The sequence below is a fragment of the Mauremys mutica genome, chromosome 9, assembly GCF_020497125.1.
Source record: "Mauremys mutica isolate MM-2020 ecotype Southern chromosome 9, ASM2049712v1, whole genome shotgun sequence".
In the NCBI taxonomy this organism is placed as follows: domain Eukaryota; kingdom Metazoa; phylum Chordata; order Testudines; family Geoemydidae; genus Mauremys; species Mauremys mutica.
Genome location: NC_059080.1, coordinates 85,921,471 through 85,939,188, shown reverse-complemented (window position 1 = coordinate 85,939,188; position 17,718 = coordinate 85,921,471).

Here is a 17,718-nt window from a genome sequence, read left to right as displayed (position 1 = left end):
CATCAAACCTGATGGATTATTTAGTCTGGTATCCTGCCTTTGACAACGACCAGTAAAAGATGTAAGAAAACCCATAATAGAATAAAACTGCCCATATAGGGAGTTCTTAGGTTATCTAACTCTGGATCTTCTTGTTAGTCATATCAATGTAATCCTACTAAGGTATTGCTCTTAATGCTATCTTATGGAAATCAGTTCCAGAGGTTAATTTATGCAATGCATAATTATTTCCTTTTATTTCTATTCAAAATATTTACCATTTCATTTCATTCAATGTCCCTTTATTTGTATATTACAAGAAAGAATGAAGAGGAACATGTGGTTAACCTTTTCTATACACCATTCATTATTATACATACCTCTGTAATTACTCTTGTATTTATTTTTTCTTTGAACAGTCTTAAGTTTTCAATCTTTTTACTACATTTTGTAGTGTCATTTTTGAGATATGCTTCAATTCTTATCCTATTTCTGGAAAATTTTGATATATAATAAAACATATTTTTGGAGTATTTAAGAACATAAGAATGGCAATACTGGGTCAGACCAAAGGTCCATCTAGCCCACTACCCTGTCTTCTGACAGTGGCCAATGCCAGGTTCCCCAGAGGGAACGAACAGAACAGATAATTAAGTGATTCATCCCATGTCACCCATTCCCTGCTTCTGGCAAACAAAGGCTAAGGACACTGTCTCTGCCCATCTTGGCAAATAGCCATTGATGGACCTGTCCTCCAAGAACTTATCTAGTTCTTTTTTGAACCCTCTAATAGTATTGGCCTTCACAACATCCCCTGTCAAGAAGTTCCATAGGTTGACCATGTGTGGTGTGAAAAAATACTTTTATTTGTTGTATACCTGCTATCTATTAATTTCATTTAGTGACCTGTAGTTCTTGTGTTATGAGAAGGAGTAAACACTTCCTTATTTACTTTCTCCACACCAGTCATGATTTTATAGACCTATCATATCCCCCTTGGTCGTCTCTTTACCAAGCTGAAGAGTCCCAGTGTTATTACTCTTTCCTCATACCCCCAATCATTTTTGTTGTCTTTCTCTGAACCTTTTCCAATTCCAATACATCTTTTTTGAGATGGGGCAACAACAGAAGTAGGGACTGTGATGTCTCTCGTCTGAGATGGTATGGGGGGAATAAAAGCCAAGGGAGACCTCCCAGTCTCTCCTGCTGTCCATCACATTCTTTACATAGCCTCACTTTTTCACTTTGTTGATTGCTACTTCACACTAGCCTGTGGTTTTCATGGAGTTCTACACAATGAGACCTATGTCTTTTACCCGCCAAGAGCTTACAATTCATTTAGACCCCAGCAATGTGTATGAATAGTTCAAGTGTATTCCTTCCTATTATTGACATGGTAAGTTAATTCTGCTGTTGGCTCATCTGTGTGTGTGTCCTTTCTTGACTCTTCTCTAAAGCAATAGCAATAGCATATTTTAGTCTAAATATGAAGAAATAGGACCGGATCCTCAGATGGTAGAAATCACAGTAACTTTATGGAAACCAATGGAATTATGCCAATTTATACCAAATGAATATCAGGCCCATATTTTATACAATTCCTGAATTTGTATTTTATGTAATTACAATGCATTGCAGTAGACTACTGATAAATAATATGTATGGTAAATCTATAGCACAAGAAGAATGTGGAGTTAGTAGAGCAGGCTCTGTGCTTTTTGCATCTGATGTTATGATGCCAAAGAAAGTGATTTAATATCACTATTCTCTTCAGGGTTGAAAAAGCATTGATCCTTCTGCACTGCTCTGAATTTACTTCTGGACAATACCATACTTGTAGAATATATCACTTGTGAAAGTTGCTCTAATAATGTATTACAGAAAAAAAATGAACTGCCTGAAAGTAATGGGTCAAGAGTGTTCTACAGTGACACTAGTGCTCATAATACTATAGCTAAGGGACTGTCAGGATTTTCATTACAAACCCCTATTTTCCAGAGATTACAATTTAGCTATTAATACTCCCCACCCCTCAACTGAAATTGGACCTACAAAGATCTCAGCAAAAGAACAAATTGTTTTGCAAGATTTAAGAAACAAAATATATTTGGTCCTATCTGAGTTGCAGAAATATACAGAAATAAAAACAAGCAGTATAACCCATTCTTTTGATCTCATTGTTCCACTTTACACAATACATCTAGGATACATGTTCTTCCACTGATATTCATGCTTAACTGAATTTTACCTGTTAATTGCAATCATTCTGCCTCCTTACTGATAAGAGAACAATTCCTCGAGTTTGGAAACTATAACATAGACTAATCAGTTTAGATATTTTGTGAAAATGGTACATTGAGATATTTAAAGCTCAACAAATGCCCAGTACATGTTTTCATAAGGATTGTTCCTACAGATAACTGTACTCCTAATTGCACAGCTATACAATAGACTTAAAAGGCTCCAAAAACTAAAGCTGTAACCCTTTCCAGTCAAAAGCTGCCTATTTACTGACAGAGTGGGTAAAGAGAGTCTTTAAGGAGAATGTAATACCTTACTTAAGTGAACAACTAAGCTAATAAATAATAAAAGAAAAAATCCTGCTTGCTGTGTGTCTTATCAGTGAACAATGTGTCTGAGACAAGGTAGGCAAGCCATTCAGAGCTCTATGGGCCAGAGACACTATGCTCCACTTTCTGTACCAGAATAAATCCCAGTGGTCCTTATAAAGGATGGTTGGATGCACTTGTAAAAGATGTGTAGTGGGATGTATACAGGTCAGCTGTAGTACCCAGGAAGCTGCTTCAAAGGAATTAAAAAGAATCTTCAGGATTGTAGCTGGGACTTGTGGGTCTCTGAAGAGCAGAATATCTGAAGAGCAAGTGAGCAAGAGTTCTTACCCACCCAAACTAATTGGAGAGGGAAGCTGGAAAGAGGGAAATACCCAAGATTTGTCTGAGAGGGCTCAGCTATTTGGGTCAGGTGGCCTCTGTTTCTCAGCAAGCCAATTAAAGAAAACGGTGAAAGGGAGCAAAATATTAAACCATGTCCCTATCTGTAGAAGCTCCTAATGATAAAAACCAAAGGAGTAAGTTGTAAAACAAAGGTTTGATAATGCTCAAGAGTTTATTTAGGCATTAGTAATTGATAGTCTGAGAGAAGGAGCTGGACTGTTGATTCCATCCAGCAATATTTTCATTCTGACACAAGAGCCAGAAATTACATTTACCCCTCACCCAAGAACATTCCCCCCCCCCTTTTTTTCTTTCACTCTAATTACTTGTGTTGGGTATCATTTCAGCTTCCTTAACCCCAAGTCTCACAGCTCTTACGACTCCTTATGAAATACAGCTTTAAAGTAATACATGAACAAAGGCTTCATCCTGCCCCAGATACATACTGAGAGCATGCTCAGTCACTTATTTTGCAAGACGAGTAGTAATGTGTGGCTACACATCCAAATGCTGGATTGATACCTCAGCCATACAGAACCTTTTTGCGAACCAGTGACTACAGGGATTATATGAATTTATGAATGGGTTCTGCTGATGCTTTCATAGGATTTTAAAACTGTGCCTTTCAATAGTTACAAGCCCTCCCTCTACTCCCCTCTTCTGTCCTAAATAGAATTATTAGACACACCTCCCACATTCAGACTGGAATGCCTTTTGACTATCTCTACACCATAGATACTTAAAATGTTACATTTAAGCTTGAGATACATACACTGTAGCTGCTTCACAAATTAATAATCATAAATAAGTCACATACTGATGTAAACAAAGTACAAAAATGTAATTCTCTGTTTAGAGTACCACCTTCTTGATTATCAGTTTATGGAACATATTATACCCATGTGAAATGGAAAAAGTGAGCATCTCTATCATTTTTGTTTCTGTAGTATGTGTATTGCTCTACTGCTATGCACAATGAAGGGGCAAAGGAAACAGTTGTATAAATATGGCTGAGAGATCAGAAGGATGTTTCTAGTTGTGCTGTAAATATGAGCAGCATAAAATGACCTAAAGAAAAAGAGATGGAAAAGACTAAAGTCATTTGTCCACTCCTGCCAAAACAGGAAGTGCCCTGCGGTATATGGAGTGTTTTGTTCAGTTTAGTTTTAAATGACTCTTGTGAAGGATTTCCACCATTACCTCTGAGAGATTCCACTTCTCTGTACAGCCTTATAAATCTCCTTGTTAGGACGTTTTTCCAGATATTCAACCTAAATTTTCCTTTTCTCTGCTTCATCTTAGTACTTGCAGTTTTACGCTTTTGGGTGACCCTGAACATTTCCTCCTGTTGGTGTTTACACACTTTAAAGATTTGAAGATGGCTATCCTCTTTTCATTTGGTCAAATTATGCATTTTTAAACTCTAAGCGTTGTTGGCCAATACATGTTATACATATTACACACCATATTATTATGTATTACACATTATATATAAAGTTAATGCAAAACTCCATATTTGAATGGCATTATGCTGACTCTTGTTCACTCATGCTAAGTATCCCATAACATTTTGCAAAGCTGAAGTTAGCTTAGGCACCAGGAAATATGACATCTGTCAAAATCAAGATACATTCATTCAATGTCCTAGTGCAGGTATTATCATAGGCAACTACTTTGGAATGTAGTAGCCAAAGTAGAGATAAGAAAACAACAAGTTAAGGAACAGTTATGAAATGGTGGGCTAGCTTTTTGTGACATATAAAGAGCTTTAACTTGTAAAACCTTACTAAAAAGGTAGCTAGTTTAAATGCATATATCCAAAGCACACCTTCTATGTAACGTGAACATTCAGTAAGATAAGAATTGTTTCCCAGAAGGAAGGCATGTACATCTCCTTTTCATATTGTACTGTTTTGTCTTGAGAAAATACATTCAGCTGAATTTGGTCTCAAACATTTTTCTTAACGAACTATAAGGATAGTCAATCAATTGGCTGTACAATTAATCAACAGGGTTAATCACCCTATAAACAATCATTTTTATTCCTCTTATCTGAATTCCTTTCACTTTAATTACATCTTTCTACATCACCAAGGTATACAGGGCTGGCATTAGGGGGCAGCATGGCAGGGCTCGAGCTTGTACTCGGGATTTGACTGTGTGGCAGGGTTCGAGCTTTGGCAGAAATCCAATGTGTGAGCAGGTAAGGGAAGCGGAGTGAGGGCCCACTCCTTAGTTTTTGCCCTGGGCCTCAGTGAGTCTAACGCCAATCCTGAAGGTTCCCAAACCATATACAGGGTGAAATACTGGCTCTATTTGAAGTCAGTGGCAGTTGAGCCATTAACTCCAATCAGGCCCAAATTTTACTCTGCAGAGCAGAATCCCTGACCCCGTCTCAACTCAGACATTGCCACTTATGATTACTGCTTATATTCTTCTGTCTAGTTACAGTCCATGTCACAGGGGCCCAAGAGCCACATAGCTACGTAGGTACCTAAGCCCCAGACTTAGGCTAAACTTGATATTTAGGTTCCTAAGTCCCAGTTTTGGCTTCACTGTAATCCACAAAACTCCTGCTAAACCCCACAGGCACTTTGAGGCACCGGTGCATCAGTTTTCAGGGTAAGTTCCCCAGGCACCTCTGCTTCTGCCTCTGGGCATGCACACTACTGCTCCCTCTAGTCCTCTGAATGCCTGTCTCCTGCCTAAGCCCTAGAGTGATTCAACAAACCTGGGGAAGATAGTCATTCATCTTCCTATGTCACTTGTGGGCCCTGATACCGTAGGTGTGCTCAGATACTACCTACTGGATTGGGTCTCAAACAAAATCTGGCAGGACGACGTTGGATGTGGGCGACCCAGATTAAATATCACCTCTCTGCCAGAGGAAAGTGCGCTCAGCACTTGCTATGGGATGTGCTTATGAGTGCACGTCTCCCTCAGTCTTTCCTGCTGAAGCTGTTCCACTGTGGATAAATAATGAAAGAGTGATTTGAGGAGTGAGGCTGGACGAAGCTAGGTGCCGTAAACACTGGGCTACAGGGCCATTCTCTCACTCACTCTCTCTTTCTCTGGCCCAATGACTGTTCCACCATGGACAAATACATAGTCTCTCTCATAAGAAACACCTTAAGTGCCTAAGCTGCCTCTCTCCAGGAGAGGGGTTCCCATTCATCTAGTGCTAAACAGAGATGGACATCTCCTTGCAGCCTGGACCTCCCTAAAGGGGTTTCCCCACCATGCAAAAGGACATTTGTTGGAAATAGCTGTTTTGAGTTATGACATCAGGGTATGTTAGTGACCATCTCAAAATCAGAAATAACTAAGGTTCTCTTCAATCTCCATTGAGCAAAAGGTTTCAGAGTAGCAGCCGTGTTAGTCTGTATCCGCAAAAGATTACTGAGCAAACAATTTGTCTTCATTTACGCCAACAAGACTACCCCTGTGCTTAAGTTCTTTTGCTGAACTGCGGTCTAAGTCTCATAGGTATGTACAGCCATCTTAAGAAACATGGGAAAGGAACAATACAACAACCAAATGTAGAGAGTTCTCAACTGACTTTCTGTGACCTACTGGGGAAAAAAAAATCACTTCACTCCTCTCTGCCTATAACTATCTTTGTATTTCTTTAGAGCAGGGGCTGCCTCTTAACACCTTTGTACAGCTCCTAGCACAAGATTCCACTTGTGTCTGGAGTCTCTAGGCCTCTATCATTGTACAACAATAAGAATGTTTGTATATTGATTGATAGGCAAGATCTGTTTTGCTCATTATATCCACCTCATTATATATGCATAGCCAAAGGCAATGTAACTTACTGGATAAAGCACAGGACATGGACTCAGGTGACCTTGCACAAGTCACTTTACTTTTCAGTGCCTCTGTTTCTTTATCTATACTTACCTCCTTCATAAGGTGCTCCAAGATCTACAGATGAATAGCACTAAAGAAGAGGTAGATATCATATATAGTACTAGTAAAGTATCAATATGATTCTCAAAAGAAGTAGGCTGGGAATATTAAGGCATTGTCAGTTACCGAGCAGTCCTTTGCACTTTATAATGCACAGATGGCATTTTAGGCCATTTAATCAGAGTCTGGCCCTAAAATATTGTAATTTAAAGTATGATTCATGTACACATCTTCAAAAGAAATACCACTAAAAAGGTGTCTCGGTCTCATAGGGCTGGTCCATAAATAAAAATAAATAAATAAAATATGGATTATTTATGTGAAGTACTTCATAAAAAACTTTACAATTCCCTGAAGGCACAGACAGTTTTGTGGTTACTTAACCAGATTTACTTTTAATGGAACTTCTTAATGCCACATCAAAGTTTATTGATCTTGGTATATCTGAATAATTTACAAGGGCAATAAAATACTTTATTTTCTGGTACAGCTTTCATATGCTGCATCACACAAATCAAGGTTTCAAACAGATTGATCATTTTAATTTACAAGATTAAAGAATTATATGAAATTAAAATGTCTCTCTGTATGTTATATAAAAGACAAAAATTAGTCTAAATTACATTTTTTTTAATAAGACCTTTATACGCATATTAAAAAAGTTTCCCTACTTAATTCTTGCAGCAATTATCAGATTCAGATTTTGGTTCCTCCGCCCCCCATAAACCTTTAGTGGCCTTTAATCATCAACAGTATGCTGGAATAAAGACATAAATTTTCAGGTATTTGAAGTTGTAATCATTCTTGAGGAGGTAGAATTATTTAGAGTAGTACTCATGGAATAGAAATTAACAAAATGACAAGTTTTTAAACACTGATTTTTCAGGATAAACTTCCTAATGAAGAAAGCTGTTAGACTATGGTATAGTCTTCTAAAATGAAGTGGTAAAGACCCAGTTTTTTAAAAGCATTTAAAACTAAATAGGACAAAGCACTTGGAAATTTTCTGAAAGGGTACAGCTCTACTTTGGCAAAGCAGTAGACTAGATAATTAAAAACATATTTCCCAACTCTAACCACTCAGATGTCTCTAGGATTTTTTTTTAAATAAAGGATAAATCTATGCTCTGCTCATCACAGTGAACAGTAAACTGTTTGGGTTCAAACAGAGGAAAAAACCACCAAGATCCTAGTTAACAGCAATATAGTGCAAAATGCATCAGTCATAATATTCCTAACAAACTATTAGGCACAAATTGGTGTCTGCAATTGGTACTCTCCATTATTAGCTTTAGGCAGTTTTAATTTTGAAGAAATAGTTTTTGATGAATTTGCCAGTCCCTTTCTACTTTATTTTGTCAGATGTTCCAAGTACTCCAATAACAATTTTCTAAAGATCCAGATTTACTGATAATTCTACTACAAGTGGATCTGCTTGACTGATATTAACAAGGAGCTAGCTTTCAGTTATCGCCTCAAACTATGTTAGATATGTAATTAACCATCAAGTAAACAAGAGTAATTTTATAATAAACTTTGCATTTTGATTGGCTGATGTATTCCACTGCCTTAGTGGATTAGAATAGAGAGGGAAAGAAGGGAGCTACATCAAGGGCAACAAAGGAGGAAGAAAGGGGAAAAAAGGCCAGACGTGAAGTCATCCATTTTAAGGTTAGAAAGGACATAGTCACATACTATGTAGGAGAGAGAGAGATTGTATGTATGTAACAGGAATGACCAAGTTGGGAGCTCTGCTTTGATCTCACACAAAAGACCAATAGCAAGAAGAGAAGAGAACCTGCTGGGCATACTGATTATCCTGCTCTTTGGCCAAAGTTATTGTTGTAGAAGCCCCTGAACAGAGGAAGAGGCTTCTTGAAGATCCTTCAAGCCAGAGGATGGAGCTTTAGTAGGAAAAGGGGTCTCTGAAATTGTAAAACTGCCTCTACTATGACACTGTTACATCTCACATTACCACAAAATAGGCTTACCTAATATACTGCAATTAAATAGAAGTCAGCTTTCTTGACTGGATAACTATGCTTTAGGAAATGCTGTAGGACAGTTGCCAAGATACCCATGATGCATGTAGTGGCTCAGCAATGGGGGGGGGGACCACAATGCATCTTGGGGGATGTGGTCCAGCCAGGGAGTCCATCAGATAGAGAAAAATTGCGATATGAGGCACCCTAACTTCAACTCCCATGAGGCACTTCACAGTGACATTATTGATTCCAAATTTTCAGTTTTCAAATGAAAAACAGTTGGTTTTCGATTTTTCATGGAAAAGTTCAGTTAAAACCAATATTTTGATTTTTGTCTATTAAGTTTGAAGTTTAAATATCAAATGTTTTTTCAGTTACTTTTTTTTGGGAGGGGAGGGGGGAAGCATTTATGTGTTGTCAATGCCATGGAAATTTCAGTCTAAAAAGTTACTTTCAGAAATGCAACGTGTGGGGGAAAGGTGTATAACAGAAACTCCTTTACATCCTTAATTATAGCAATCTCTGCGGCTAGATATATGGTTTAGTGGTCAGATCATTGAGAACTGGTTGGTGATTTATTCATGACTTTGGGCAAGTTACTTATTCTTGTGGAACCCAAGTCAATATCCAGTTGTAAATTCAGGTAAAAGAACCTGCCCCGCCTTAAAAAAAACCTGAAAGTTGCAGCTGAACTGAGTACATTACCTTCAGAAAATCAAGTCTAATAGAAAAGAACCTTTCAAAATACCATCTCCCTGTCAGTTACAAATTAAGAATATTGATGTCTTGGACAAGATAGTACTGACAAACCTATGAGTTTTTAGAAACATTGCACTCACTATTTCTACTCCTTGTTAAGATTATAGCTCAGGAGCCTTTCATTGTTCATTCACTATGCCTTGCAGTAAATCTTGAAAAATAGCCCATATACTATACAGTGTAGATTGCACCAGTGCTGATAATTACTCCTTTCACATATGGCAGCTCAAAGTTTTGAGACGTATTAATTTAATATAGCACTGTTCCACTGAAGGCTGTTTTCTGAGTAAATATAGTGGTAAAAGACAAGATTTTGTTCAGCCAATATTTATTTCAACAACTCAAAACAAAACATATGTTGTGATAAGAAGGTCAGATTGCTTCTATCTCATTTTACTGAGCATTGAAGCTCAGTATTTTTTGCTTAAGATAAAACTGTCTGTGACTTAGTATTAGCATTATTACAAAGAATATCTATCATGTTGTATGTGCTTGCTTAATTATTCCATCCATACTGTGAGCCAATCCTCAGCTGGTATAAATAGGCATATTCCAATTTGCTCTAGCAAAGGATCTGGCCCTACAGGTATTATTATTAAGGTAACTTTATAAAGGCATGCTTAGTTTCAAAATAAAGAATCCTCTAAAATAAATGCCACTTTCAATAAATAAATTATCTTCAGAATAATTTGTGATCTCCAATATCAGTGAGTTATGTTTGTCTGGTTTGCCACTGTAGCTTTTGATCTGTGCTTACTGAGTGTGAGCAAAGCATTTGAGTTCAGTCATAACCTACTTTTATTTTGCACATTTCACTCCATCTTGTTTTCCAGATGAGACACACAGGAACTATCTTTGTGTGCAGTTCATTTTTATCTTTGCCTTTTCTTTGTCCTTTATTTGAAGACATGGTTTGAATGAGATAATTGAAAAGAATATCTTTATGCGTCTCTTGCAGCCTAACTCAAAAAAAAGAAAGAATGATTCCATCTATTGTACAAAATCTGAAAGAAGCAGAAGTTTTGGGGCCTTACATGCCTTGGCATGGAAGCTAGGTGTATTTTGTGGTTGAATGAAATCCTTAGGGATTCAAAGATTCCAAACTAAATTATCTAGTTATTATTTGTGGTCTTTGCTATTGTAAAGTTTAGTTGAGTTATTTGCTTTAATTTGCTCAAGAGCTTTCATTTAGCAAGAGCCTATTTCATTTCTCCAACAAATTGTTTAATTCACTATGTAGATGATCAAACAGCTGTTGGGGATGGCAGGGAAAGGGGACAAGAGTTCAAATAGCTACAGATTTTTTTTTCCCAAAACCAAACTTGTCTAGTAACTAAATATTTTTGATGTATTTAAAAATCAGATTGAACATTGCTAATCCAGAGCATCATCAATTGAGAAGGTGGTGGTGTGATCTCAGAGTCTAGTGCCAATATTATACATGTGTCCGTTAGTGTAGTGCTAGCAAAATATCGTCAGGGGTATACCCATGCTTCCATCAGCCACCATTAAAAGAACTGGGTTAAAAAGAACTCTGCTGAATATGTCTACCCAGTGTGGGTCTGATCCCCACATGCAAAGAAGCTAGACCATGTATTTAATACCACCTGCTGCTATATTACAGGATTCCTTAACAACGTCAACAGCCTCTTGTCATAAAACACAATGGGGATAGTCATGCCTAGTGGTCAGAGCCAGGCGTCTGAACTGGAATCGGCAGTCCAGAGCAAGGGTGGAATGAGAGTAAGGCTGGAGCAGGACCAGAAACAGGACTGGAGCAAGAGCAAGCCTGGAGCAGGCTAAGGCTTGAGGAGTCTGTTACCACCATCAGGCAGGAGATAGTTCCAAGGAGTGATATTGAGCAGACTGAGCTGCTGTCCCCTCCTGTGGAGTTTATATACCTGCCCTGGGAGTCATCAGACCAGTTCCTGGCTTGCGGATTGGCTGGAGCCCAGCACAGGAATCACTCGGTATTGTTCCTCCTGATACATGCCAGGAAATTGCTAGCAGAGTTGAGTGCACAAGGCAATGCACAGATCTAAGACATACTATATGTGATATAACACAAACACTGAGTCAACTGAAGTCATTACAAAACTTTCTTGCCACTATTAAACCTCTAACATTGTCACCCAAACAGACAAGGAAAACGAGTAGAGAACAACCCTGTAGCCTGTGTGCCCCAGCTCCCTCCAGTCGACTACCTATCACCCAGTGCAGATCAGACCTGGACTATATGGAGTTGCCTTAAATTGATTCTGCACTGGAGCTGGCCAGTCTAGAGACGCAATGATTAAGTTAGGCTAGATCACTGGCCCAAATACCTGTGACAGAAAGCCTCAAAATATGAAGCATCTGCTGCGATACCAGCAGCTTGAGCAAAATTGCTCACCCAGGAACCTGGCAGAGTGCAATGATCAGGCAAGTGCATGTGTGTGGCAGGAAGCAGTACGAGGACATGACAAGAACAGGACCTAACTTAGGCTATGTCTACACTACTGCAGTAAGTTGACCTATGCAACGCAACTCCAGCTACGTGGGAGTCAACATACCTTAGGTCACATTACCACAGAGTCTACACCTCAGAGGGTTGACGGGAGAGCATTGATCCCTGCCGTAATGTAGACCTGCCCTTAGTGTTGTTACCAGCACTGCCTACAGGGTTTGGGGGTTTATGTACTCTATGTCAACATTTTAGGCAATATGCTCTCACTACAGGACATTCCTTGAAAGAAATTTAGATGATACATGGTCTAAAAGTAGACTACATGCATGTGATTTCATGGCACCTACAACCTTGGTGAGACTGGTGGATTCCATAGGTTCCAAAAACATCCATCATTCAGGCAGAGCTTAATTTAAATTTTTCAACTTGGAAAAAGTTAGTGGTGTTGTAATGCTATTAAAATGTTTTATGAAAGCAGTTGGATTTTTCTTTTTTTCTTTTTTGACAAATTCAAAAAGAAAAAAATCAGCATTTCTTTTTTCAAATGAGAGATATTTTGGGGGAAGACGTTAAGATTGTTTCATGTTAATCGGAAAAATTCTACATTTCTCTGACTTTTTCTCATACCCTCTTTTTGCCAGTTGTAAGTGAGAGACTGCCTTCCCCCCAACAGAAACTAAATGTACTTTTTGTTCCAATAAATAAAAGTCAATAAATTTACTCAAAACCTAAAGTGTTTTAACAATTACAAATTAAAAACAAAAACAGGTTTATTTCAAAACTTTTTCATGAAATACGGTACATTTTTACTACCATCCCTATACAAAAAGCTGATAGAGGACCCTAGTTCTTGGTACCAGACCCACCAAAACAGATGAAGAGTTCCATCTTGGTTGGGCAGTTTGTGACTGGCCCAAGGACTATCCATAAAATAGATCTCCATTTGGTTAGTAGGTGCCATCTGAAGCCTAGGGTTGGAACTTTTGTACAGATGCTGGTAAAGTCTCCAAGACACGCAAACACAGGGTCCAGTCTTTGACCACTTTCTCATCAGGAAACATAGATGAGTGGCTAGCTGGCTTTTATAGTACTGCCATCTAATTGATGGGTGACCCATGTGGCAGAGTGAAGGGATTAAGATAGGCCTACTCCCCAAAAGTTCATTTATAAAGAATGCCTGCCCTGGACATTAAGAGACTATTTTTAAAATGACACCCAATCTAACTAGTTAGTCCCCAAAATAAGGTGTGTATTGTTTTGCATGGCTGGAGATGTAGATCTGAATTTTCCAGTATCAAGAACATTCTTTGTGCAATTGCCACAAACAAAAACCAAAAACATCATAAAATGTTTCCAATCTGTACAAGGACCATTTACTTTTCTTCATTGTCCAATTTAATTGTATCTTTTATAGCTGGGAATCAGCCTGGTTAGAAACAGCAATGGCACTAACCTCAGGTGCAAAATAGCCTCATAAAATAACGTTGTAGTGAAAATAGGCTTGATTTATTTCACCTACTTTGTAAGTCAAGTGAGAGAAATATAAACTGGTACCAGATTTTGTCTTTCCACTTCAGTGTAGTGATGTGAATGGACACTGTTATAATAGAATGACTGGGAATGTTCGTTTGCAAGTGACTGATCCTCTCTGCACGGAGTCAGGGGTGCTGGGAAGGGACCATGGCCACGTAGGGGCAAGAGGTGGCATGGGAACAGGGCTTTGGGGAGAATGGGTGGCGTGGGGCCTCAGGGAGAAGGGGTGGTGTGGTGTGTGTGTGTCTCTCTCTCTGTCTGTCTGGGTTTGGGTGACTGTGCCCCGTGCGCTTAGGGTGCTTCCACTGCTCCTGCATGGGTGTACCTTTATTCGTCAGTGTTCAGACTAACAGAACACAGTGGTATTGTAGCAGCTAATCCCTCTTCAAAATCCAAGAACGGGGGTGCTGGAACAATTCTTATAGTGAAGGTGCTGAGAGCCCGTGAACCAAACTATAAACCCTCTATATGATGGAAACCACTTCAAGCCCGGGGGAGCAGCAGCACCCAGAGTTCCAGCACCTGTGTCCAATAATATCTTACGCTAATATTAGTTTCCCTTCCTTTCCTCTCCTCTCCCCTCCCAATTTCCATCTTTAAAATTCACTTCAATAATATCCAAGCTACTGTTTTTGTATTAGATATAGAGAGATGACTACATAACATGATGATGTGTGCAGGCCATGTGTTTTATCTGCATGCATATAGAATGGCCATATTTATGAGGGCACAAAACCATAAAAGAATTATGCAGCTAAAAACTGAGAAGAAAAAAAAATCACTCAATTAGTCTGTGGAAATCACTGCCACAAGATACCAACAGCTTAGTAGGATTAAAAAAAAGATCACAGTTTGGTACAAATCATTAGAATAGCCAGAGTATAATAGCAAATACAAGAGCTTTTGGAAGGGATATAAACCATGAAGTTTCCAATATATCTTTGTTAAATGAGATATGGTGCCAGCAAAAATGTTACACCATATCATCATGTATTTTCTATATATCCTGTATTTTACTGAAAAATGTTAATAATTAGGGTTTTTTATTTATTGGTACTGTCAGGAGTCCACCCTCACTTGAAACTGGGCGGTTTCAAAGTGAGGACCCGCATGTCTTCCCCCCACCCCAAAATCCTAGGGTAGGTCTCCCCTTCGGCTGCCACCACCCGGTCAATTCCGTGGGCCGGGACACCACTGTTTCCCCCCTTGGGAACACAGATCAATTCACAGAGGAGGAACCTCCCCCCTCCTCCCTCTCTCCAGCCTGCTCTGGAGACAGAGGTGCCTGGATTCAAACGCCTTGAATCTCACACACACAGGGAAGCAGCCCACTTCCCCCTCCCCTTCCCCTGAATTTCCCCAAGGGAAGGAATTAACCAAGTCCAAAGAAAAGAAAAGAATTTATTAAGAGAACAAAAGAAAATATAGAATCTCTATGAATCCAAGCTGGGCCCTCATAGGGTATAACCTTGCTAAGTTCTGGAGAGAATCCTCTCTCTTTCTTTTCTCAGTAAAAGCAATATCAGCAAACAGGAATAAAGCATTTCCTTTAGCAAACACACAATTGCAAATATAGAAATCAAATCATAAGACTAATTTGCCTTTCTAATTAATACTCACTATTAATTAGTAGAAACTACTCCAGGAGAACTTGGAGACATGACTGTCCTCTGTTAGATTCAAGAACAGTTCTCCCACAGACAAAGGCTTCCCTCCACAGAGATTTGAAAAAATCTTATCTCTGATTGGTCCTCTGGTCAGGTGGTCACCAGGTACTACATGTTAACCCTTTACAGGTAAAACAGACCTTAACCCTTAACTATCTGTTTATGACAGGTACTATTTTCCTTATCTTTATATCTGTAAATCCATGTTCACACTAGTGAACATCTACTTTTTGGTCCCTTTCTTTTGCATAAAAATCTTCACCATTTTTGAACTTTTCTTCATTGAGTTATTCCAACTCCTACTTTGCCTGTTCTCATCAACATGGGTTTAGCATAAAATAGTAAGAAATGAGATGAAACCAGCTAGAAATTATTAGGTTTCTCTGTAGGAACATGTTCTTGTAGGTACCAGTTGCCTAGTCCTGGTGCCATTTATTAAGTTTAACCCACATTCTCCAACATTTTACTGGGTATGTCTATACTGCACGCTAACCCTGGATATGTGGGACCCATGGTTTGTGGACTCCATTTCCAAACCCCTGCTTGAGCATCCACACTACATTGTAAACCTGAGTTTATCATTGCTGGACCCAGGTCTCCAGCTCTGCTAATGCCTCCTTCTCACTTGGGTCTGACTTGTGCCCACACCATAATATGACAGGGCTTGGACCCAAGTCACAGTGGGACTCAGGATCTGACCCACACCCTCATTGGGCTCCTAGGACCTGGGTCCTGAATGCTTGTTGACCTGAGTCATACTGATGTGTGTGTGGATTGAAGGGGTGCTTGGACACAAACCTGGGTCAGAGCCTGGGCTTAGTGTGCAGAGTAGACATATCCCCCCATTGAGGCTATAACCAGAAAATGTTGTTGACTCCATACACACTGATCTGCTTCCTGAAAGCTATGTGGACCACAGCAATCTTATTCATGAAAGGGACAGATCACGGCAGTCCACCAGGTCCATTCTTGTTCATAGAACTTGAGCTGCCATGTAAGCAACCCCGACATCTGCTGAATGTAGAATCTGTTCTGAGTGCCCAAGACTTGTACCCTACCAGATGCTATTGCTGTCCTACCAAACCCATCAAGAACAGTCAGTATTCCCTGAAAATTAAAACAGAAACTTACACTGGAAAACTAAAGGAAAAGAGAAACTCTCAGGAAATTAATAAGAATCTTCTCCACTGAGCTGATAATTGCAGGTGCTGAGAACAAAGGGGCTCACTGCTGCATCTGTCAACATCTCTGCTCCCAGTCAGTTTGAAGAATCACATTCACTCCTCCCCCTTCCAGTATTCAAAGTAGACAACCCTGAACCATCGCAGTTCGGCCACATGCACAGAGCCATGGTTATCTCTGTGCCCTGTTGAAAGGCAGAAAGAATATGAACCTTTAAAGACTAAAAATATGAAAGTAGGTGCCTCCCAGGTGGGCTGTAGGGCCCTAAACTTCCAAACTCACCAAACATGACCATCTGGGAGCCACATAAGGTTGGTTAAATTTTGCCAGCACCAGTAACCTGAGTTTTCCCCATCTGTCATTAGGTATATGGCCCAATGTAGCAAAAGCAGTGGCCTGCAGACTATTCTGCCTTTTGTTTAGGATTTAACACGACAGGCAACAAATCTCTAGCACTTCCAACCCAGAAAATGTAAATGCCAATTTTTGTCTTTGCCATAGCCAGCACAACAAATTTACCCCTTAATTAAGTTTTTAGACTTAGCCTGATTTCACATTAAAACACACATTGCAAATGGGTCAGCTGGCATCTAGCATTATAATATACTGCAGGCGGAGATCCAGTTTGGCAATAATCCCCAGGAATTCCAAGTCCCTGATTTGTGACTTTATATGCCCAAGTACTGATTTAAATGAGGAGTGACAATGAACAATACTAACTGTTTTGTTCCCAAATGCATTATTGCTGCAGACTCCTTAAGGCTTTGGGGATGACATGGGAGTGCTTGTCAAGAGAACCTTTTCAACATCCATTTCCAGGATAATGGAGATTAGAAAGAAATTAATCTCAATTTTGTTTTGATTCATAAAAATCTATTATAAAAAACTATACAATTTTCACAGCTATTGATCAGCATTCAGAACTCTGCACAGTGCACACATTAAACCCTTATGGGTTTTGTGCTAACAACATCATTCCCATGCTTCAGCATATTTCCAGTATTTAGGACTTGATGGTGTTACCTGTCTGAAGCTTAGTAATGAGCAGTTATAAAATAAGACATTTACTTTTTCCCAGTGGCAAAGCAATTGAGAATGTATTTTTTTTTAAATATGCTCCTCTTCTGCGTTCTAGTTGGGAATTGTCATTGTATGTTTCTGCCAGGACTCTATATCTCCACTATATCATCATTTCTCTTGACATCATTGTGTTTGTGAGTGCAAATACTAACAGTCATACAGATAGACTATATGTTCAAACTTTTAAAAGGTGTTGCACCTGCAAAGTCTAGGCACAAGTA